Source organism: Neolamprologus brichardi, chromosome 9 (genome assembly GCF_056152115.1).
Source record: "Neolamprologus brichardi isolate AB-2024 chromosome 9, ASM5615211v1, whole genome shotgun sequence".
NCBI classification, from domain to species: Eukaryota; Metazoa; Chordata; class Actinopteri; order Cichliformes; family Cichlidae; genus Neolamprologus; species Neolamprologus brichardi.
This window is the reverse complement of record NC_142112.1, coordinates 16,977,467-17,000,718: the sequence shown is the minus strand read 5'-3', so window position 1 is coordinate 17,000,718 and position 23,252 is coordinate 16,977,467.

The following is a 23,252-nucleotide window of genomic DNA, read 5'->3' as shown; positions in this document are numbered from 1 at the left end:
ACTCCAGTAAAAGTAGGAACTTTGGATGCTGTCCCAGTTTGATGTTCCTAATTTTGAACACACTGGTGTTTTAGTATGCAGCGAGCTGGAGTACAGACCACAGAAAAACTGACATGAATTCCCTAAGCTGCTGACACATCCCATCTCTATCCAAAGTGCTCTAAGCCATAGAGGCATGAAATTAAGTTTTTTGGCAAGTTCATTAAGCCGTACACTTAACTTCAGTGTGCAGCGGCTTTACCACTGTAAACATTTTAGACTTACAACTGGCAAAACAAATACACTTTTAAAATAAAAGTGATATAATTTTGTCTGATTAAAATGACAACATATGGACGAAACACATGAACCACACGATCCATCCATCTGTCTTTTAGGGTGGGTATGGGTGTAGCTGCTGTGAGGCCACCCACTGGTTAATGAAGATCTGTTTTGAAGACTTGAGATGAGCGTTTCCTATGTCACCATTTTGGTTGCAAAACCCCCCCCCAAAAACGTGATAAGCTCTGCTTCATGCTCATTGGCTCTTCAATACACTTCTATAGAAATGTAAATATTTCAGTAGCCACAATTATTGCTATCTGATGGCCTTCAGACAGAATGTAAGTTTTCTGCATTGACTTAATTTTTCCACTACTGTTGGTTGGTATGATACATCAATGATGGGTCTCATCTTCCCATTAGTGCACCGTATTATGTATATTGTTTCATACTGTGCACAGCAAGTAATGCACATACCAGAAGAGCCAGATGACACTAAAAATTTCTTACCATTAAGGTGATAATTTAACATGCATTTCTGAATTCATGCAGCCCTGTTAAAAACTAAGTTTGCCCAGTGATTCAGTGTTTTGTAGAACCATCTTTAACAGCAATAATATGACGTAATCACTTTCTCTCTGACTTTATCAGTCTCACACATTGTTGGAATTTTGGCCCGCTCTTCTTTGCAACTGTGCTTCACTTCATTGAGGTTTCTGTGCATTCTTTTATGCACAGCTCTCTCAAGGTCTCACCACAGCATTTCAGTCAGCTTGACTTAACTTTGACTCGGTCACACCTTCTTATCCTTTTGCAGCTTTTGTGCTTGAGATCATTATCCTGTTGCATGACCCAAGCTTTAGTTGCCAGACAGACAGCCTTATATTTGACTCTAGAATACTTTGGTATACTGTAGAGTTCATGGTTGACACGATGACTGCAAAGTGCCCAAATCATCATCCCTACACCACTGTGCTTGGCCGTGAGTTGGCATGTGGTAGGTGCTTGTGTTGAGATACTGTGTTTGGTTTTTGCTAAGGTGGTGCTGTGAAACGTGGTCAAATATTTCCACTTTACTCTCCAGAAATGTTGTTGTTGTCCACTCCTGGGAAGAAGTGCTAACATACACCTGAATGCTCGTAGAGGTGCTCACACTTGCTGATCATCAAACAGTAAGTTCAGCACTTAATTTCAGTGGAAGCCATAAAGGTGTACTTCGATTTTCTCGGGACTGGATAGAGGCCTGTGAGAAATTTCATTTTCATGTGACTATAATTGGCCTCCTTGTAGCAGGGTAGAAGTTAGCTGTCCTCTAACCATCCCTGTGAGTAATCATGACACCAACAAGCCTTAAGCAGTGTAAACATGGATGTCTTACTCTTTACAATAATTTTATTGTATTCAGTGTACAAGTGGGGCCTTCAGAGCATCTACAGCGTAATGCCACAAATTTAGAGCAGAAAAACAATTGTGTTATTTTTCCAGAGAGATTTTCTTCTTCCATCCATGGCATTGATTTTGTTCCCAAAGAAAGTTTACAGAAGCAGAGTGTACGTGCATCAAAAATGACCTATTATTATTTTATTAAGACAACAATATTATCTCAACTGATTGAAGAAAGCCAGACAGCTGAATCCATGACAGTCTGCTATGAGCGAACGTCTGAAACAATACAAAGAAAAGCCGGCGTGCGGTTTCAAATCTTACCACTGCATCATGTAAATAAACTCCGAGTCAAACAATGCAGTCATCGCTGTCACCGGGCAATGGTCAGTGATGTTGACATTGCTGTCGACACTCAGTCTAATCTTTTATTTGCAGGGCTGTGATGCAGAAAACTAGCTGCGACTAACAGAATGGCCACAAAACAATCATGGTATCGTTGTTGACTCCACCCGAGGCAAACAAATGCCAATATATCTGTCAATATTTACTCCATCTGAAACTGTCCAGGAAATGAAGCAACAATTTCTTGTTTCTTGTTCTCTGAAAACATCAGAGTTTACAGACAGAGGAGACAATGGTTCACTCCGCGGTGAAGGGATGCGACGCGGTGCTGTTGCCCTTAAGACTGGCTTTTCACAGGGCCTCGACAGCCAACGTCTTGGAGGCAGGAAGGATATTAAAGCTTTTTCCCAGAGTTGACAGAAGAATACTGGGAAGTGGGTTGACCCTGTGATTTTGACCAAAAGCAATGTAGGAAGTGTGAGAGGGCTGTGCTTCCAAGCAGACGTGCGCTGTTGTGATGAGTGAAATGCTGGCATTGCACAAAGCAACTGTGGCTTTTCAAGGTTGATGTCAATTTCTAGCATTGTGTTATGGCAATTTTTTTCTATCAACTACTCTTGACTAAAAATAACCCCCAAAGAAGTGAGTGTGTTTCTGGCTGATGTTACCAAAGAAATTGACAACACTGCAAATGATATCCATAAAAACGTGTTTAACAGAGGAGATATCGCTCAGTTAGTGGCAAATTATTATGTCAGTGTGTTGCTCGGGGCACGCTGCTCGCGTCACAAGTATATGAGTTGGCAACCAACCACACAACCAACGCTGCGTCTTTCTAAGGTGAATGTGCAAAACATCCTTAAAGCTACATGTCCTGGTCCTGGTGGCCTAAGGGTTGTTTTGACCTGATGACTTGACTTCAGCAACAATATTATAAACTGCAGGAATGAGTCAGGTGTGACTTTGTCATTCCCACCTATGGACATTCGCCAGGTGTCCATTGCATTGGGGGTTACCAAAGAATGCAAAGATTTACTGTAGGTTAGACAGTGACACAGTTTTGCGTCCGTACACCACCACAGTGAATAAACAATCGACTGAAGTGCAGACTTTCAGCTTTAAACTCAGAGGTTTAACAAAAGCATCAATTCCTAACTTGTTTAGGAAGTTAGGATAGGAAGTTTATGAAGTCTTTTAAAGCTTTTCTTTGGACATCAGCTGCTTTATCACTCATTTTCATTTCAGTCATTGCACCTGACCACTTTCAGAGAAATGTGCTTTTTGTTTGTTAAGCCACCTTTTTTATGCTTGAATGACTGAAGCACAAAAAGGCACCTAACTAAAGTGATGAACCAGGAAAACAAAATCCCAAATATAAATGGTATCTTGAGAAAATTTGTTGCTAGTTAGTTGAATACATGAAAATAAGAGTGTAAGAGTTTGCCTATAATGCTCTAGAATAACTGATTTGTCCAAATATCATCACATCAATGACATCAAATGTCACTCTGGAGATGTTTAAACCAATGTGCACATTTCCAATTCATTACAAAAGAATGTTAGTGGCAAAGTCAAACTTTTTCTCGACTCAAGGGAGAGAACCGCAGTTTATGAACCTATGAGATGTCTGAGATTTTGATTATCCAGGTTTACAATGCTGATTTCTATGGATTATCAAGAGGTGCCATATAATTGTAGGACTTTTCAGAAAGGAGCTGATGAAACTTCATTACACACTCACAGTACTCTCTCCAGCTTCACTGAATAGCTGAGATAATGCTAATAAGTTGTGTGGAGAGATGAGGCATCTCGAACAGTAAATGCCATGTTAACTTATTGGTTTTGTCATCATTTTTATTCGTTTGAGGTTCTTTCTCTTGCTTTCTTTTAATGAACTAACCCGTGTTGCCCTTCTTTTATGATTTTGCACAACTCTTGATATCCTAACTCAGAGTATTTGCATGAAAGAATCAGATGAGTATAAGCTACAATGTGTATTTTTTTTCTTATTTGCTTATTTGTTATTTATGAATTTTATGTTCGCTTTTAATAATCACTATCACTATATAACTGAGCTTTTGTGCACAGTTCCAGAAGTGTGAAATATACTGCATGGAGAGAACAAATTTCCATGTGTTTAGCAGCTGCCACTGTTTTCCTGTTTTTTTTCTCTGTTGTCCTGTCCCAGAGCCCACATGTCATGTTTACAAAATAGTTCTATTTTTCATCTAACACAGACAGTATGACTGATCACTGCAGAGGTCATGTGATATGTTTTGGTTTTATAATTAATGATAAAGGTCTTGTGCATGTCTGTGTGGGGCCCATGAGGGAGGTTCTGCGTCACTCTCCCAAAACACAGATACTGTGCACACATGCAGAAAACGTGCTGCTGTGCATCTACAAAGGCACTGCATAGTCTCATATTTATTTAACACAGAGTAGCTGTGTTAAATAAACCCTTCCTTAGCAACATGACATCCAAAATATCCTTGAAAGAGCTGTGGGCCATCAGAAGTAAGTTCTCACAGCCAAACCAGGCCACACACACACACACACACACACACACACTGCAAACACACTTTCCCACAGTGAAAAGCTCGGAGGCACATGACCTAAACAGGACATCCTTCCAGTCTTTTCCCACTCTCCCCTCCATTACTCCACTACCGTGCCAGAACATTTCTACTCAGTTTTTCTTTATGTGAGTTATTTTAACCTGTTACACTAACTATTAAAAAGCTTACTTGAGCCTTTTCTGGCATTTTGTAATGTAGATGTGATAACTAGCTACACACTGGACAGCCCTGAATACTGAGGTTTTCATATACACGTTGACCTCTCTGTCCTTCAGTGTGAGAGCAGCCTACGACTGACAGATAAGAAGTCACGTTTCAAAACAAAGAACGTGGTGACTTGATTATGTAATTCTTTAAGGAAAAGATAAGATTATTTGCTGAATTCAAACCAAAAGTTTTTTCTGAAGGATTTGTCAGCAGTCGATGGAGTATCATTTGTTCATTTAACTCAAATGTGTCCATGCTTCCTATGAGAAGCCCTGTACATTTTGTTGCCTTCAGTATTAAAGCTTCATTATGTTCAGAAATATGTGTTATTGTTTCTGCATCTGCAGGTATGGCAGGTTTACTGGACATGTGGATACGAATGACATGAATTTCATAATTGAATGGTGAGCACGAGGCTCTCTGTGGATGTCTGCACACTTGCTGTTTTTGTGTCACTGCATCCATGTCTGCAGCAGACAACAATCCCTGCCTTAGCCACCTGTTTAGAAAACGATCAGCCCATTGAATGACTGTTATCAGCTGTAATCAATCCCATGCTGAGTAAGCAGTCATTATCCACTGTAACGAGGAATAAACAGAAAGCAACGCAGACCTCTAGCAGTCATTTGATGTAAAATGTGCTAAACTTTCAGTTCAAACAACTTATCTGGACAGTAGTTCAACTCTAGTTATATCTGTAGCTGGCAGGTTAAATGCAGAAAGAGTGAATAATGCTTCAGTGTATATCTTGTTATAAACACATTGATAGGCTATAAGAGACCAGGCTTTAGAAATTAAAACAAGGATAAAATCTTGTCAAATGGTTGTTAGGGCTACAGTTGTAAGAGAGTTCAGACTAAAACATGAATAAAATGCGGTGGAGAAACAAAAATGCTCGGTTAAAAATCATGCTTGGTGTTACCAAATGGTTTCCATCAGGTCAAAAGTCTGAAAAAGGGAGACAATCTGTGGCCATGTACTCAAAACTAATTGCGCCACTTTTTCACAAACTTAAGCTGTCCCACACAGCTACATCCACAACATCATTCCCCTTTTGCTTTGTCATGTTTACAACTCTGCACATCTCAAACCCCTGACTGTGAACAACGTGATCAGAAACCAGGCATTAAGGAAAGGACAGCTGGAGTCTCCCCATAACCTCTTTGTTGCTGTTCCTTTTTTTTCCTTCTTATTTCACCATCTGTGCTCATTCTTCCTCCCATTTTCCTACCCCTTTATTAACCTGTTTCCTGCTTTCACCTTTCTTATATTTTTCCTCCTCCCCTCTCCTATTCCACAGTGACCCTTTGCCCTTCTCTGTTTGACTCCCCTATTGCTCGCAAGATTGCTACGCAGCTGGATTCTGTCTCCCCTTCTCTCTCTCTCTCTCTCTCTCTCTCTCTCTCTCACACACACACACACACACACACACACACACACACACACACACACACACACACACACACACACACACACACACAGGCACATACTTAGCTAGAACAGACGGCTCAATCTGAAATGGTATTACTAAATAAACTGGTGCCTTGTGCGATAAGCAACAGTGTGCGTGTCCAGATGCGCAGGCTGGGGTGACTCTTGGAACATAGTGAAACCTTTGCAACATCTTGCATCATCTTTCCAATAACACCATTAAGACAGTCTAGGGACTCATTCCAAAGTTTTATTTCTACTTGTTTCTGAGTTTTTTTTCTCTCTCTTTACAACATTTCTCTCCAGCCTGTGAGGCTTCAACTGCTTCTGTGTGCATGACTTTTATTGTCAATTTCCCTGCCGCTCCAATGTTATTTTTTCAATATTGTCTCTGACGAGATGCTGCAGAAGCAGTCATAATAGTCATTTTGATATTGTGACTCTCTCTGCTCTGCAGTAACCCGGAGAAAATGGATTTATTCTGTTTCAGATCAGATCTCGTGTGCATATGGAAAAGATTTGGTTTGAATGTCTGCTCCTTACCATGTTTTACAATACACATGAGCAAAACCAACATCCTGTTAGGACTAGAAGAAAAACTAGATGCAGGGAGCTAAATCTATAGGACTGCAGACGATCAGGTGAGAAAAGAGGCGAGATGAAATTTTAATGATTCCTGGTACAAAAAAGCACAAAAAAACTGGGGCATCGATTCTTTAAGAATATGGGAAACATAAGACTGAACAAAAAGGGATACCAATTCAGGCTTATGCTGACTGCCTGCCAGTTTAGAGAAATATTCTTGAGGTCTCCCCTGACAGATTTAAAAGCATCCATCTCCTTACTTCTTCATAGCAAACATTAAGCTGACACATATACATTTCCTGCTGGTGGAAGCTTTTATTCATGCTGCAGGGCAGTCCTTCAGTATCCTCTGAGTGCAAATATGCATGAGTGGCTCATCACATGACTCAGTAGATTTACATAGCAGGGGCACCAGCATGCATCATAACCAGTCACTATTGGATTTACTGGCAGACAAACATCTTTCTGTCAAATCTTCGTGCAGGGATTCAGCCCATTGACATGTAAGAAACTTGTTTTAATACGCTTTACTTCTCTGGTTCTGATTTATCAATTAACTGGTGAGAAAAACTACACTAATGCAAATGTGAGGAATTGGATGCAAAGGTTGATCAGAACCTGCAGTATATCATGTCTGATGGGAAACAGATCTAATCTAAATTTAGGTTTTTAGCAAAACCCAAATTTAAGATAGATCTTTATTGTCACCAGAACAATGAAACACAGTTTGGTATACCTCCATTGGCAGCTTGTAAGTTTTTACATTCACTTCATTTATACCATATACACCATACCGTACAGAAAACTGTGTTATGAACCCTCTCAAACTTTCTATACTTCTGAAGAAATCTAACCTGAAACATCGTCTGATTTTCACAAAAGTCCTATAAGAAAAAACATAAAATCAAAATGAAACAAATGAATCAACGATATAGAACCTGGCCACTTATTTAGAGTGTGAAATAACATCATTACATTGATTTCATTTATCACAATCTTCCACACAGTGCAAAAAAGTTTGTTTCTTAATTCTTTGATGGTATTTGTATGATTTTGTATTCTTTGGGTTCATGTTTGCTCATTACTGACCATCAGTCATACAGCATAGAATATCATAAATAATCCTCTAATTTGAAACTCAGTATGTCCAAGATGTACAAAACAGGCTTAAATTCTTATTTAAAGAGGAGATCTTGAACTTTGGACCATAAGTGCAAGTAAATTTAAACTGGCCTGTATGGCTGTGGATTGGTGGAAAACAACCTAACCACAATAAACAGCCTAACTTTTGACATTAGACTGAACGACAATAATATTTTTTATCCTTTAAGCTGGATTTTTAGACCAATGTTAAAAAAAAAATTACTTTAAAAGAGTGGGGAGTACTTTTCTGGAGTGAAAAAGTAATAATGAGCCATGGAGGAAAATGTACAACAGACAGAAGAAGATACATATGGAATAAAAGGTAGGAAGACGGTCCAGTCTGCAGACCACTTGCCATGACCACGGTGGTAAAGATTCTGAGCAGGAGGACTTCAGAGAAATGCCACTTTAAGGGCTCAGACACAGATGACATAGGCTATGTTCACACTGCAGGTCTTAATGCTCAATTCCAATTTTTTGATCAAATCCGATTTTTTTGTCTGCTCGTTCACACTACAAATAAAATGTGACAGCAAACGCGCTCTAGTGGGAACGCTCAAAGCGGCCCGCATGCCCAAAAGAAGATGTCACACACAACGCGCTCTGTTTAGACCCAGAGCAAACAATATTGTTTGACTGATTGGCCCTTAATCTAAAGACTTCGGACTTCACGTTTCCCAATTTTTGCTTTAAGTTCTTTTGTTATTTACATAATAATGTAGATAACCTAATAATGATCCTTATTGCTGTTTCAGAGGAGCGGTGCTTCAAAGGATAGTTGCAGATTTCTGTCAAAATCTGCAGATTATACAGTACAAATAAAATGTTAACATTTCTCCATTGTTGTCTTCCCAACAGTTTCACTAACATCTGGATCGCCAGGAAGGGTTCACGATGTCTTATCGGGCGCTTCTCCGGAGCTGATAATTGGCGTCTGTCTTGTGACAGTGACGTAAAAGACGGATTTAATGCTACTTGACCGTTCACACAGCAGTCGCTTTCTGAAACATCGGATATGTATCGGATTCAGTACCACATACGAAAGTGACCCAGATCGGATTTGAAAATATCGGATTTGTGCCGTTCACACTGTCATACCATGATCGGATATGGGTCCCATAGGGTCAAAAAAATCGGATTTGATGCGCTTTCGCCTGCAGTATGAACGTAGCCATAGAAATTCAATATGAATCACATAAAGTCCATTCATTAAGAGGAGCTTTTGCATTTTTGGCCATAGGCACAACGCTGATGTTTATATGTTTAAATGAGCTGCTTGGTATACTCATTAAACCCGGAGAGATCTGCCTTAAGATGCATTCAATGCTTCTTAACAATTCATTTTAATTTGAAAGTCTCAGCTTGTGTGGTGGGTCATACTGGTAATTTGGACTTGAGAATGGTATCACTTTGCAGTTATCCTGCTGAACTAAGAGGGTTGGGATGAGTTTAACACAAGCAGACTCATCCAGGTGCAAGTACAGCAGCTAAGCCCAGGGATCATCACTGTATATACCACGTGTTGTCTTCAGCACTTGAGCGAAGATGTGGATTTCTGATCTACTTGAAGGAAATTATTTTCACTTTGAAAGTCACTTAAGAGAAATTAGGATTATTAGCCACAACCTCTTAGTGCAGGCTACAGGAAGACTTTAAGATGAACACATTTCTGAAGGCAGAAGAAAAACTGTATGATTGAAGTGTATTTATACAGTGAAAAAAGGGATGATGGAACATTTGCAGTTAATGATGTGGCATATCTGTTTGAATGCTGATGCAAATTGTAGCTCCAGCATCACGTATGTACAACACAGCAGAGACTGCTGACGGACACTTGCATTAATGGTTACGTAGCAAAGATTGAATGTTAATCTTTGACGGCTAACCGTCTTTTCTTAAAGTCTATTCCTGAAAAATGCTTCTAATATGAAAGTTGTGCTGACATAAGTTCACCATCGGCTGGATGTACTTCTTGAATATAATCATCAGGATGTCCTTGCTAGGCTTTTTACCAACTGACCACACACTATTTGCAACTGTTTGTATCACAGTAGTTGAAGCAGTCAAACAATAAATTAGTTTCCAGGTTGAATATTTTTACTTTTGAGCAACCATTTGGTTTGATTCAGCGAATTTTATTCTCATCAGTTTTTTAATTTTGCTTTTCTTTTAAAAAACTGATCAAAAACTGAATTCTCATAAACAGAATTAATTAAAATACAAAAGAGGTGGATTCCAGTATGTGGAAGCCGCCATATTGATCATAGCAATTCAGCCTAATTGTATTTCATGTCTTCATGTCTGGCATTTTAATAAAAATATCACAGTCTTCCTCCTCACCTTAAGCCTCATCTCCTAAACTGAAGTCTTGGCTCTTTTACACAAACATGCATAAATGTGCTTTTTTTATTTCCGATATTTTTGCAATTACTTATTTTCAGCAGATTAGACATAATGTTAAATCAGGTAGTGAGAGTCTATGAAAATCACACTTTCTCTCTGATAAACATTTGATTACATTCTCACATTGTATGAGAGTCTATTCACTAAATGTCTGAGTCCAGAAATGTTTGATCCCTTTTTCACTAACGCAGGCTAACGGAGGCTAGCATTAAGAAAAAAGTTCAAGATATTGTCAACAACTCCCGTCTGTATTGTTGTCATCGGACAGAAGAGAACTTTCCTGACTCATCAGCTCATATTGGACTCCTTTCACAAAGTTTCACAGACTCTTTCTGAATAAACTGACATGGACAACAGCCGAGGAAACAGCATATTAACAGCCACTCATGGCGGCCAGAGTTGTTTGTCATACATTGACTTTAAGAAAACAGAACTCAGCTAACTGAAATTTACTGACAACTAGTGGTGAGATTTCACATACTGTCATTTTAAAGCTGGAGGTCCCACTCAGTCAGCACCAGATATTTGTACGTGTTCCTTATTACTGCTCTTGTTTTTGTTCCTTCCTTTCTTTTCTTTTTTAAAAATAATTTATCCTCCTCTCCTCTCTTGTAGACTGCTTACTGAAAATTTGGACTTACCCTCCTGCTCCACATCGTTCACCCGACTCTGAAAAATACCAAAGAAAATTCACTACACCTGAATTATTGACCGTCATCCGCAAAATCACCAATAAACCTATTAAACTTTCATCTTTGGTGTTCAGATCTGGTTTGAGACTTTACAGTCACCACATTTTAAACATGGCTTTTGTTTACATTTCACAATATTTCCTTTTGACCCCAGAATTATGATGTTGAATAATCTTCAAAAAGTCGTTTTTTTATGTTTTAAGAAAGCATCATGATGTCACAGTGAATTTTTTTGTGTCTGTGTCAACCATCATAACTCAGTTTTATCGTATTGAACATTTGTGTAAAATTGTGTATCAGTTATTGAGTTATAGGCAGGAACAAGTTTAGTTTAATGTGACCTTTGACCTTTGACCTCCCTCATAGAATTCCTGTCACATGTGCAGAGGCCTAGAAACTAAGAAACTAAGAGACCACTAAGAGAATTATGTATGACATGAAATTGGTTAGTAGGAAGTGTTTTATGTATTTATAGAGCGGTTTAAGTGCATCTCTGAGGTATTTGTAGCCTCAGAAGTGAGTTTCACTTTTCCGGTGACGCGTTTGTGCCTTGTTGTATTATGGGTGTTGCATCCTGCTGCTGTGAGTACAAAAGTGGATTCAAAGGAGCTTTTTTCTAAAAGCAGAGATCCCTCCAGTTTTGTCTTCCTGTTTACACCCATTCTCGCACTTACACACACGCACACACAGTTACTCATGTGAAGCAATACACACAGTCTCTCTATGACTGAAATATATATCACGCACTCACGCATGTATAACCCTCACATGCACACACAGCATTTTATTTTACAAGTATTTCATGTTTCATATTCATATCACAGCTTTTTTTTTTCCTCCAATAGTGTGGCAGGCAACCTGCTGAACTGTCTCCCAGCAGGATTTCCTCTTACATCATCAGCTTATATATCTCTTGTAGCGTAGCTTACTGTGGTAGTTGGATCTATTAGCTTGTCACTAAGAAATGCATTTGAATTGCTTTTATCACGACTTTGTGAAGACAGGACTAGGAGAAACTGTGACCGAAAAAAGTGTGTCAGAGAGAACAAAGATTGCGATGAGTCACGCTGAACCTAAGAAAATAATCCCATCACACCACATAAAGCTGTTGCCTCAAGCTGAAAGGAGTTGTTTTCGTGAGGAGAGAACGCTAGAAGATTGCCTCGGTCTTTGTTATGTAACATCTGAGCAGGTGGGATAAAAAGCAGAAAGAGCCAAAGGATGAAAAAACCCTGATGGATACTTTTAACAGCGTTCACTGGTGACTTTCTTTTTACCACATGAATGGTGTCTTGGTTTTTTTTATTGTATTGCCACAAGAGTACGCACAAAGACACAGAGGTGTTGCGAGGAAGAACTTAATGTGTTCTTATTTTATTTGATAACCAGTCTAGGCGATATGAGATAATTTCATGTGCTAGTGTAATTGTGACATGCAATGTTACTATCCTATAATAACTGAGCAGTTAGGGATATATGTGATATTAGGAACAACAAAAGCAGAAACAGACGACCCCAGGATCAGGCTTAGCAGCACTCTCTAGTGCAAATGTATCACCTTTAAACTTTACTATGAAGGAAAAGACATCTCTAAGCAGAGACAAGTACATCAGCAGCCTGCCACCAGAGGTACAGGGATGTACACTCATACTCATCATGACTCGATGAATCATGATCGAGTCATGACTCATCATTGTAAATACGCCTGACCATTTTATTACCAGCTATACCATCAAAAAGGGACCAATAATCCATATGTGACCAGTCTCTATGTGGAGGGAGTGGAATGCAGAGCACTGAGCTCTGGCAAGGAAATAACACCAAGCCACTGGTTCAGATGTGTTAAGCAAATCAAAATCCAAGAAATAAAGTTTAATGGAAAGCACAGTAAATACAAACCAGTTCATTCAGAATTTAATGAAGCTGTCTGGTGATTAAACTCAGATGACCCATCATAGCAGAATTGAATCGTGGGATGAACCAGTGTTGTGTCTACGCATAATAGTCAACTTAACAAAGCACCAGATTTTTGGGCACTTTCTTTCTTCACCCTGTAACAGAAACAAATAATTTGTTCCCATTTCTTTAGTTCAATCTATGAACAATATCAAAAATTAGACATTAGATAAAAAAAGATCTTAATCTTAAGGTCGGGGAAACTGTGAGAAAAGGCAGAGGTTTGCCAAATTACACAAGAACTGGATTTATAATCCGTTTTCATGCTGTGATTAATCCAAATTAGATTTTTTTATTCCCATAAAGCTGACGTTCAAACTGTTTTTGGCTTCTCTTTCCATGTATTTCGCATGTTTTAATAAATCACAGCAACTCTTTCCCATTTTTCCAGGAAAACATAAAGAAATGAGGGAGTTTAATGCTGTTTCGACAAAATTCCTTCATTATACTCAAGTTAAATAAAGTACCAGTCATAAAGTTTAAAGTCATCAAGAATGTGTTTAAAGACTAAAATACGTGCAGACTATTTAAGGATTTTCTAAAGGAGATATGGGTAATAAATGGGTTCACTGAATGTGTGTTTTTGCAATTAACAAAAGTGTACACGCTGCTTCAGTGATTCAGATGTTTTTGTATTTTGGAATCAGGGTATCTGTCCTCCCAGTTAAACACAGTTGAGAGTCTGGTTCCTGTTTCATGAACAGACTTCTGCTGCTTTGCATGAACTGTGGTCTTGCACAGAGTCAAAAACCTTGGACTGAGTTGTTGCTTCGGGCCACCCTCTGTATACAGTGGAGGAGAAAATACACACCAAACTGCTATTTCACATGCTGCCTATTATCCACCAATAAAAGCCTAATAAAGACAGGTGTTACCAGGCAACCAAAGCTATTATAAAGTGAAACGGTCCTTTTATGATGCTTAATACCTTTTTGAGTGCGTGAAAGTGCCCTAACAACTCTTCACTGAAACAGTGGGTGGGGTTGGAGAGCATTTGTGTAGTAGCCTGTTAGAAATAATGGCAAACCGAATGCAGCATCAGTTCATCTTTTACATTTTGCACATTTTACAGCATAAAGCAGTCTCAGCTGCAAAAGTAAAACCATCTCCCTGTACTGGAAAGCTTTTATCTCTCAGGTGCGTATAGAGTAACAGCGCACCATGCTGTCTTCACCCATGGAAGTCAGGGTTTAGGTCTGAATTCATAATAAAACAATGAGTATAAATACAAAAGGCTAACTTGTAGCAGTAGACAGTGGTGCTGGTTTTAAAAAATAAAACAGCACAGTGAGCCTTGCTGATTGATGTTGCAGGTTTGGCATTGGTTCTCAGAAATGCACCAGTGCTCACAGCCCTTTAAAATTCTTTGTGTGTGTGCATCGGTGTCACTGTCAGTTATTATCAACATGACAGCAGCAGCAGCTTCCTGTGAGTTTATCATTTAGTACCCTTATAGAGGTTGTAAGGGCTGCATGCCTTGACCGTCAGCTATGCATGCTATGTGTTAAACACACAAAACAGTTTGGGATGCTCACATTAGTACACACACACACACACACACACACACATACAGGTGATGACAACAACAGGAGAACAGGTAGGCACGTTCAGCCTGTCGGGAATGAAAGAAAAGACCTTCAGGAATACTGACTGGCCATATGTCCCTCCTTCACCCCTCAGGGAATCAGTCTGCATAGCTGCCAAGTCTCTGCCGTGAGCCATCAGCACCAGAAAGATGAAATACAATCGGGTGTCACGCAGGGCGAAGCAGTGGAAGGTGAATCTGTCCCTCCAAGCTGTCTCAAATGAAACTGCAGCAAAGAAAATTCAGGGCATTTCTACAACTTTTGTGTACGTGTTGAAGTTCAATCAGTGTGACTGCACGTGGAGAGACACTGGGGCATTCATTAACGTGTCACTGATGATTTACAGTGCAAAGGAAGCTACAAAAGCTATATGTCAGTTTCATATCTGGCATTATCTATTAGGAACGGGATTTATTTGAATGTCTTTTGAACTAAAGAGAGCATGACAGGTTGCAGGATAAATAATTAAATGTTTTTAATATTTCACTAAAACGGGACCTTCAAAGAGGATTAGTCCCTGTGTGGGGAAAAAAAGTGTGGCAACGCACTATGTGCAGAAAAACACAATGGCCTTTTTCAAAATTAATGCTATCTGGATTTATTTATTTATTTAATAACAAATGAGTACATGCCTGTAATTGAAAATGAATCTATTACACTTCTATTACACTCATTTCCAACTGCATGATTTTATTGTGGACTGCATTGGCTCCTAAATTAAACAACTGTTTTGCCATCCTTCCCTTACTCCCGCCCGCCCCCACCCACCTGCCACCATTCTTGTCATGGTCCCATCATGTTGCTGTGTTGATTCACTTGTGATCACCAAATCACTCAGTCTAAGTGTGTGGTAGAAATGGTGATGCCTCTTAAATTCACTTTGTTGTCATTACTCTTAAGAGCCAAGTCTCACTGGTGCGTCAGGCATAAAGCTCATCTTCGGGCTTTGCTTGCAGCTTTCATTCAACCTGCCATCACGACACTGCTTATCCATTTAGCTGCACTTCTGCCACCACCTCTAGCTGTGCTGCCTGTAGTCACCTCTGCAGTCTTCAGCCTTTGCCACCTCCATAATTCTGCAGTCCTTTTTTAGCTTTGTCTAAGTCTGAGTGTTTCATTTTTGGTCCAGAAATTATATTGACTTCTATGTAAATTGGGTATGTAAATATTTGAACAACAACAACAGCAGCTGCTGCAGTCCTTCATATCAGAAATGACCAGCAGATTATTTTTATTTTAAAAAACCAGAGAGAGGTTTCTGAAAATTAAATTACTGTGTCGTGCAATTAAGTCTTTAAAGAATGATTAATAACAACACCAGCTCGGAAAATAATTAAGTGAACTGCAGTCACCCGAAAAATTTTTGAATAGACAGAACTGCTTGATTACCGGAGGCTTCTATCACGACAACATTAGACACTGTATAAAAAGGAGCTAATTGGTTTCTGAACATTTGAACCATCACTAGTAAAATTCTGGCCGTCAGGTTACCTACTAGCACTAACAATCCGAGTTAACAAGACCTCTCCATTCCACATCTGTACAGCTGTGGCACCCAAACATACTTTTTTGCAGTAATTAGTGATAAGAAAAACACAAGCATAATTTTTCACTGAGGCAGAAACTTCCTGGATGGGCTGTACCACACTACAAGCCGTATCACTTTACCGATAATTCCATTAAAATTCTCCAAAAGGTCAAGAATCCCTCAGAGAGAGCTAGCAGGCAGGCAGGGATAAGATGCAGCTGTGTCAGGTAAACAAAGCAGTCAAACCTTAACTTTAACATTACCCAAATGCATGAATTATGAAATAAAACATGACATCATATACACTTGTTATGAAACTATCCAGAGAGGTCAAGCATGCTGTGAACCTCAAGTGGCCATCAGCAGAACTGCAGCTGTGATTTTGCCTTTCAGCTGCAGACTGAGTGTAAATCCACATAATGTCTTTTGAGGCTTTCAGGTGTTTGACTGTGTAGTGTTCAGCAACGTGCAAATTAATCAAGAAGCACACACCATAAGCCCCGACCGGTCACTGCTAGATTACATGCTGACATTTCTTTAGAGTAAACCAAAGGCCAAACAAAGCACATGCCACAGTGATAACGAGGGGCTAATGACTCCGATGTGGTACACCCTGTTCAGGTCGCCAGTCTGTCGCAGGCCAACACACAGGGACAGACAACCATTCACACTCACATTCACTTGCACATTCACATCTAGTGGTAATTTGGATTATCCAATTAACCTATCTCCACAAGCTGCATGTCTTTGGATGGTGGGAGGAAGTGCCACCGTGCTGCCTTGTATTTGTGTATATGCTGCAGAAATAAATGAGCTCCGGCCTGAGCAAGATGCTAACTGTTCTCTCTAGCCTGTGAGCCGCTTGCTGCCGGTCCAGATTCGCCTAGGTCTGGTGCCGGTCCTGGACGCCTGTGATAAAACATAAGCTCTTCCAGTGTGATGAGGGCACCTTCAATCTGTGGTGATCCGCTCTCACAGTCTCTATCTTATTCAGCACAACTTTTTCGTTTTTGTTTCTTTTTTAAATTACGAAACAACAGACATAGATGAGTATCTATCCATCCATCCAATTCAGGGCTGTGATAGGGTGAGAACAGATAAGAAATAACACTGAAGCAAAGATAAGACAAGACTTTTCCCATTTTCCCTCCTTTGTCAGAACTGTGTGAGTGTTTAGATGTGTAAGTATGTGAGGATTACGATGGTGGTGATTCAAGAGTCACATTTAATAAGTCTGTTAGTATAAAGAAAAAAATTCAAATTAAACAACAAATGTTTAATTTAGTCAATAATATCTTGGTCTGTTGGAGTACATAGAGCCTTTGTTCCACATGGATCATTCTCTGGTCCACAGCAACACGAGGCACACGAATGTATCCTGATCTCCTCTTGTGGAAAAAAAAGGTTTCCTCCACCATCGTTTGCAGCCTACTTTTTGTTTTCTTTAGGAAAACTGAACCACGTAGTGTCAAAGGTTATCTGCTTGGACGCCATCCATGGATGTCCTTCATTATCGTCTTAACTCTTGTGCCGAGCTCCTAGCTCCTAGTTTGTGCACTGAAGGACAGACACTGTTACTCTGATTGCTGGCTCACTCTATACCTCCTATGTTCAGCCTATATTTAGATGGTCACCAGTGTTCCTGCATCCTTTTCCAGCTTTGTGAAGTCAGTTCCTCTTGCAGCTCTTTTTAACACAGAGGCCTGATGCAGACACGCAGACCGACTCAAAGGTTTCAAACTGAGAGAGTTCTGGTGTTACCAGCTCATCTTATCTTTTTTATTTTAAGCGGACAAAAAGTTGGTTTCAGTGAGGAAAAGTTGTCTAATGTTTCAGTGATAACACTTGTTTTCATTTTATCGGGGTGAGAGAACTTCCACATTGGGGCGTATATTTTCAGCTTTTGTTTTTCATGGCTCATAAACAGAAATGTTCTTTTAATCAACTTCGATCACAGGCATCAAAGTCAGGCTAAAGGAATCAAATCAGTTTATGCTGATTTTGAATTACTTTTCTGTAAACAGTGGGATAAGAAGTAAGTTTTATACATTATGGATTTCTGTATATTTCTGCTGGTAACAGTTTAGCAGTCTCAGCATCTGATGCATTTTTTTGTGGCTGCGACAAATACAGATGTGTCACAAAAGCATATAACTCCATCCTCTTGTCTTATAATAAGGCCGATTTTTTTTCTGCAGCGTCGTTGTGATTCTGTTAGCGCATTTTTATGGCTTCATCATCCTGCTGCTTCTAAACAGCTGTGATTCTGACAGTCCTGGGATTTAGAAACTGCACGCTTTAAAGAATCCACTTTCCGATGCCAACTGAACGATTTATTAGGCCTTCAGAAGAGTCTGATTTCCTGTTGTGCAGCAATTTTTAGCTCTTCTCAAAGCTCTTCAGATTTTAATGTGAAGATAAACAATACACAGTGACACACAGCCCACAACCCTTCACGAGACCACACACACTGAAACTCCAACATTTAGGTGAGTGCAAACCCGTCACCCAGCATGATCAAAAATGTGCTTTTACTAAGTCAGATTGGTTTATGTGAGCTAACAAAAGCAGCTGCGCTATGCTAAAACGTTCATTTTAAAAAAGTCACCACAGTTTGAACTCACAGCTCTGACTAAGCATCATGAAACCAGATGGAGAGATATTTCGTGCCCTGGTGTTGCTTTCACATCATAAAAGATTTCAGTAGCTGCAGGCTGTTTTTGGACACAGTTCAGCCTTAAATCCCTTTTATCTAGTTCTTGGGAACAGGAAGCAGGAGTGGAAACATACAGCTGATGGCCAACAGTAAACGACAGGATAAACAAGTTTCTGTTTGTAATGCTGAGTGTCGCTGAGCGATGGTGTCTGGAGGCATGACGCAGATTCTCCAGTCTGAGGGTCGAATGTCGATGACCTCAAGCTGGCGACACACGTGTTTATCTTTTATCTTCATTTTAATGTTCTTTTTAAATGTTAACGCTCAACAAGCTTGGACCGTCTCCTCACTCGTGCTGGTGCCATCTTTAAATGTCCTTTCCTCTGAATTGAACCTGGAAATATTCTGGTTTATAAAATGCTTTACTTGAAACTTTGGCATTTGATGCAAAGCGGTCTTTTTCTGCTACTCAGCCTGTTGCTTTGTACGTCATTTATCTAAAACAAATGTGTCTTCCTTTTCACTTTTAGAAGCTCTATTAGAGAGTAGCTATCCATGAAATTTCCCCTTGTGGGACTAATAAAGGTATCTTATCTTATCTTATCCAACAGGGTTGTAGATGAAATCCTAACTATAAATAACTTGTTGGAGAATAGTGCCTATCAGTTAAAATAGCTCTCTATTTTTAACCTCTTCTGCTTATAACTGTCTACAGCAGCGGTCCCCAACCTTTTTAGCGCCACGGACCGGTTTATGTCCAACAAAATAAAACCAGCACCGGTACCGCCAAAAATAAGTATTATTTATAACACATGGGAAAAGACCCAGGGAAACCGAGTTGATGATAAAAATGTTAAAAACATTTTTAAAAACTGATAAAAACCATAAATTTCAGACTCGAGCCTCAACTCTCGTGGCCCGGTACCAAACGTGGTCCGGGGATTGGGGACCGCTGGTCTACAGCATACACCATTTAAATCCATAAAAAGCTACTGTGAATCGCTTAAATCTTGTTAACAGTGATGGTTTACCGTTGATGCTTTTCTCTGAGTCTCACAAACCACATTAAAAGTTTAAGAGAATATCGACTCCTAAATTCAACAAGCCTGCAAGAGTGATATGACTGCTTTATTACATTCATGTGTGCGGAGAGATAAATGAAAGAGCTGCTGATGTCTTGGACGTCTGCTAAACCATGTAACTGGATAAGTCACTTTTAGGAATGACATGGAGAGCATCTTTGAATGTGGTGTCTGGGTTCTTTTGTTCTAAGGGAAACATGTTTGCTCTTTCACATAATGCGTGATTCTACTTAAAGATAAAGGCCTTAAATGCATCATAAAGTAGCATGGTCAGTGTTGTACTCTTGGCCATTTTTTGTGCATTTTTTGGAATGTGAACGTGCTTAACGAACAGAACTGATTTTATGAATCAGCCTTTTTCAGCTTGTAGTCTTAATGCTCAATAAAATACAACGCGATTGCCAGGAAGCGGTTGTCTGAGTAGTTGGAGTGCATACTGCTGGAGGAGCTTCAAAAAAAAGACAGAGGCCAAGCCTATCATCTGTGTGGTGGTACAGTGGTGTGTTAGTCAGCACTGCCGCCCCACAGAAGGTCTGGGGTTCAAATCCAGTCTGTGTGGTGTTTGCCTGTTGTCCTTGAGTCTCTCTGGGTGCTCTAGCTTCCTTTTACGGTCTGGAATAATGAAAATGGGGTTAGGTTAATTGGTGTTCTAAAATGCAAAAGTATGAATTTCCATCTTCTCTGAGTACACCTCTTCAGTGCAAGCGCACGCCCTTACCTTATGCCTGTGATTAATTGCTGTGCGCGCAGCCACATTTCAAATGTCCTGATAAAACAAATTACAGTCTGCAGTAGCACTTACACTATACTGCCCTCCTCTCGCTCTTTCAACTGCATTGAAGTTCTTGGGAAGGATGTTTGGATTTATCTAGTGTTTGGGCTAAAGGTCCTGCACAGATTTGTTGTGTATACACACAGATAATGCTGTTTGGGTTGACCACTCGCCTGCATCCTGCCTGACGCTGACTGAAACAGAGGAAAACAATGCACTGCCATCGATCGTCCTCAGAGCTCCCAAATCATCTCCCCTCCCCCGTCATTCCCTGACCTTTAGCTCTTTTAATCGGTTTACGCATGTGCATTTCATGAGGCCATTGTTTTAGTTTTTTTTGTAGTATTTTCATTAAAAAAATCCTTTTACAATCTTTAAGCCTTCAAATGTGCTAAAACTGTCATGGTACTGGGTCGTGTGACCCAGTATGTGGGTTTTTAATGGATCATTTTGTATTCATTGGTGTTCTAGTTTCAGTTTGGCTCATCTAGTTAATTTCCAGGTTGCTGTTTAGTCCTTTGTTTCTTAAATTCCTTTTGTCATCTCCCCCTGTACTCAGTCTCCCTGGTTCGTGCACCTACCTGTCATGTGTCATGTCTGTGTGGCTCTTGTTGTCAAGTTCGTTTCATGTCTATGTCTCCGTGTTTCCTGTTTTATTTTGAAAGAGTCTGGTGTTCTTTGTTCACTGCATTTAGTTTTACTCTCCCCTATGTTGTCATTATGTTTCTACAAAAAGCTGATTCTGTTCATCTGGACGTAGCGTTTTGTGGGAGAAACGTTTCGTCACTCATCCGAGTGACTTCTCCAGTCTCAGCTGACTGCAGGTTTCCCCAAATCTTATAAACAGTACGTTTACAGAAACGTTTCTCCCACAAAACGCTACGTCCAGATGAACAGAATCAACTTTTGGAGATTTACTTTCCTGGATGATTGAGCATGCATAACGTCATTATGTTTCATTCTAGTCAGCTGTGTCCTCATGTGTCTCCACTTCCCCTGATCACCTCATGTGTGTATTTAGTCCTCAGTCTTGCTGTGTTCAGTGTTGCGTTGTCTTTGTTATCTCCCCTACCCCTTGTCACGTTTTCCCAGTCAAGTCCTAATAAGTCATAGTTTCCCAGGTTTTCCCTCAGTTACTTTGTTGTTTTTTTCCCGTGAGTTTTCAGCCCTAAATACAGGCTCGCCTTTTCTTAGGTCCAGTTTTGTCTCCTCGCCTCTGTCTGCTCTTGGGTCCTCTCCTCACTCCACATGGTCTGCCCCGACAGTCTGTGACAGAAATTCTACACCCAAATTGCTCTTTTCTACTAAGGCATCTTTATTCTTTCAAAACATTTGAAGTAATGCCACTTCTCTGACTGTGATTTCTAATGAGTGTCACTTCTAAATGTGCTGCTGGCAGACTGATGAGGCGGCGTAGGAAGAGGACAAAGAAAAGGAAAAAGAGTAGTTACTGAAATGACAGCATGCACTCCAAAAGCGATCAGCGTGACACGTTAGCAGCACGACTTCCCTCGGCTTGATGCTCCGGCCCCTTGAGCCTTCACTTCATGTTGTTTACACAGAGATGGAAGCACAGAGTGCATGGAAATAACTAAACACGCAACATATTTTAGACCAGAGGAAGCCTCCAAAGGTCAATTCTTGGCACTCATTTTTCCAAAACGTCATGACTGAGCCGTCCATCGCACCCACCAGGCAATGTGGATTAATCCACAGTTTTAAATCATTTATCAGACGTAATATACATTGTGACTTGTAAGGCAATAAGCTTTTGGTTCAGCAAAGTCAACGTATGTTTCTGAAAGAATATCCTGAACACAGAAAATGTAAAAGCACTTATACAGTAATAAAAAAAAGCGCCTTTTGGTTAATGTGACGCGACCTGAGCACTGAATGAGTGTCGTACATCTGTTACAGTCACAACTATTTTCTTATAGAGACCTAGGAGCATAAACACATGAGTTCGTATTACATACATATTAAACAAATATGTAAGACTGCGTTCTTCCATTTGCGCAACATCTCTAAAATTAGAAATATCCTGTCTCAGAGTGATGCTGAAAAACTAGTTCATGCATTTATTACTTCCAGGCTGGACTACTGCAATTCATTATTATCAGGATGTCCAAAAAACTCACTGAAAAGCCTTCAGCTAATCCAAAATGCTGCAGCAAGAGTACTGACAGGGACTAGAAAGAGAGAGCATATTTCTCCTGTTTTGGCTTCCCTTCATTGGCTTCCTGTTAAATCCAGAATTGAATTCAAAATCCTGCTCCTCACATACAAGGTCTTAAATAATCAGGCCCCATCTTATCTTAATGACCTTGTAGTACCATATCACCCTATTAGAGCACTTCGCTCCCGCTCTGCAGGCCTACTTGTTGTTCCTAGAGTATTTAAAAGTAGAATGGGAGGCAGAGCCTTCAGTTTTCAGGCCCCTCTTCTGTGGAACCAGCTTCCAGTTTGGATTCGGGAGACAGACACTATCTCTACTTTTAAGATTAGGCTTAAAACTTTCCTTTTTGCTAAAGCATATAGTTAGGGCTGGACCAGGTGACCCTGAATCCTCCCTTAGTTATGCTGCAATAGATGTAGGCTGCCGGGGGATTCCCATGATGCATTGAGTTTTTCCTTTCCAGTCAC